A 3,086-nucleotide genomic window follows, 5' to 3' on the forward strand; every position below is an offset into this window, starting at 1 on the left:
CCCCTCCCCCTCCCCGTCTTCCCTCCCCGACCCCCCCACCCTGACACCAGCCCTGATTTACGTTCTCCAGTGAGGGACGGGGTGAAGTTGACTCATTATAATAAAGGTTACGCCCCTCACCCCCTCCCTCACCCCCTCCCTCACTCCACCCCACCCCAACCCTCCTACTCCTCACCCCTCGCTCCTCATCCCTACTCAGTTGCTCTTTACCTCCTCACCTCCTCTTCACCCCCCTCGTCATCTCTCCTAACTATCTCGTCATCCTAACCCCTATCTTCCTCACCCCTGTCCTCCTCACCCCTATCCTCCTCACCTCTATCCTCCTCACCCCTATCCTTCTCACCCCTATCCTCCTCACCCCTATCCTCCTCACCCCTATCCTCCTCACCCCTATCCTCCTCACCCCTGTCCTCCTCACCCCTATCCTCCTCACCCCTATCCTCCTCACCCCTGTCCTCCTCACCCCTATCCTCCTCACCCCTATCCTCCTCACCCCTATCCTCCTCACCCCTATTCTCCTCGCGCCTCACCTTGTAGTGTATAGATATAGTAGGACAGAATATAGTTTACCACTTTTCAGTCGTTCCTATGAAAATTCCATATCAGTTTTTCCACACTGCATGGTGGTCCTTCTCACTTTTTTCCTGCCAGCTTCGACTAGAGGGTTTGGTGGGTGGGGGAGAGCCTTCTTGCTTTGCTATCCTTACCTTCAACTTGCAGAATTAGGTATCGTAGTGACTGTCTTCTCTGTAACAAGCTGCCTCGAATGGACCATTAGATCTGTGGATGTTTTGCTTTCCTTTGTACTTCTCACCCCTCACCCCAGTCCCCCTCACCTCTCACCCCAGTCCCCCCTCACCTCAATCCCCCTCACCTCTCACCCCAGTCCCTCTCACCTCAGTCTCCCTCACCTCTCACCCCCTATCCTTCTCACCCCAATCCCCCTCACCTCTCACCCCTATCCTCCTCACCCGTCACCCCAATCCCCCTCACCTCTCACCCCTATCCTCCTCACCCGTCACCCCAATCCCCCTCACCTCTCACCCCTATCCTCCTAACCCCTCACCTCTCACCCCTATCCTCCTCACTCTTCACCCCTATCCTCACCCCCACCTTCCTTACCCCTGGCAGAGGAAGTAACATGACAAAAAGACAAACAGATTATACTCATACTGTAGATCTGCTGACTTACTGATCTGCTGACTCGCTGATTTGCTGACGGTGATTTGCTGACTTGCTGATCCGTAACACCTTTCTATTCGCGTTTATTCCACTGCCGGGTAAAGGCCTCTCTCGGCTTCCTCCACTGTGACCTCCTTGGTTATTAGTCTGACTGATCTCTCTCTCTCTCTCTCTCTCTCCTCTTCTCTTTTCTTTCTCCCCCTTCCCCCTGAAACTCCCCCTTAGAGGCGGGCATACAGCGGGCGCATTAATTATCGTCAGTGTGTGTGTCTGACTGGGTGGATCCTTGTGATTTGTGGTGGGCAGGGGGTTAAGGGCTTACACACACACACACACACACACACACACACACACACACACACACACACAAACAAAACGTAAGCACTTCAAGCACACACACACACACACACACACACACACACACACACACACACACACACACACACACACACACACACACACACACTTTGTATAATATTCTTTTCTTTTTCCAGGTAAATCGCTGGGAAGTACCTGGTCTACATGTGTGAGTATACCCTGTTCAGCTAGCAGTGTAATTAGGGACTTGGATGGAACACTCGATGGTTGCGTTGTATTATTCTAGGGGAAAAGCTTGACCTAGTATAAAGTGACTCTTACTGATTCCTGTGGAGGTGAGAGGCAGTGATAAAAAGCATTCTCTTCATCTTCTTCCTTCTCCATTTTCTTCTTCTCTTCTTCTTCTTCTTCTTTATCATCATCATCATCATCATCATCATCTTCTTCTTCTTCTTCTTCTTCTTCTCTTCCTCTTCTAGACATCTCAAAAAAATGTAATCGGATTTCAATAAACTCTGGTGGATATGTGAGCAGTGGGTCGAGGAAGAGCTGATTGGATTTTAGGTGGATCTGGATGCAGGAATAAGTCATAAATATTATTGGGGTTGGCGGAGGTATGCGCTCTGTGAAATTGTGTAACAGGGCAGACTAAGACCGTAGAATTAATTGTGTGAGACCGTAAAAGTATTCGTCTGGCAGGAAACTAAGTACAACAGTAAAGCGTAAATTATATTGGCGTTAGTGGAGTTATATGCTCTCTGAAATTGTGTAACAGGGCAGACTAAAACCGTAGAATCAATTTTGTGAGATCGTAAAAGCATTCGTCTGGCAGGAAACTAAGTATAACAGTAAAGTGTAAATATTACTTGGGAGGTATGCGCTCCCTGAATGCTTCCCAGTCTTGTTTCTGGTTCCTGCCCTCCTCATGTGTAAAATTAAGTATAAAGTCGCTAGCATGATTTATATGGTCCCTCTATTATGCCTCTTTTAAATACCTAAATGGGTAAGCCTATACATTCCCTCTGCCCTCACCCCCTCCTGCCTGCATAAGCCCCCTCCCCCCTCCCTTTACCCCTAGAGGCAAGCGTGGACGTGACGGTAGGGGGATGGGAGAGGGGGTACTTTAGAGAAGAGAGGCTGGCCACAATAACCCTCATTATCACCACAGTCACGGCCACTTACTACCACGTCCACCACTATCTCAAGCCTTGCCGTAGTAGTACCATCATTGCCGCCATCACTACTATCATTGCCACCATCACTACTACTACCGCCATCGTTGCCACCATCACTACTACTACCACCATTATTGTCACCATCACTACTACTACTACCATCATTGCCACCATCACTACTACTACCACCATCATTGCCACCATCACTACCTTTACCACCATCACTACTACTACCACCACCACTACTACCTCAACCCTTGCCATAGTACTTTCATCATTGCCTTCATCACTACTACCATCACCACTATAACTCTTACCATAGGCACTACCACCATCATTGCCACCATCACTACAACCCTTGCCACAGTCCCACCATCATTTTCACCATCACTGTCACCACCAACATTATCA

Source organism: Coenobita brevimanus, chromosome 20 (genome assembly GCF_032717465.1).
Source record: "Coenobita brevimanus isolate Jiangsu-jjx chromosome 20, ASM3271746v2, whole genome shotgun sequence".
Classification (NCBI taxonomy): domain Eukaryota; kingdom Metazoa; phylum Arthropoda; class Malacostraca; order Decapoda; family Coenobitidae; genus Coenobita; species Coenobita brevimanus.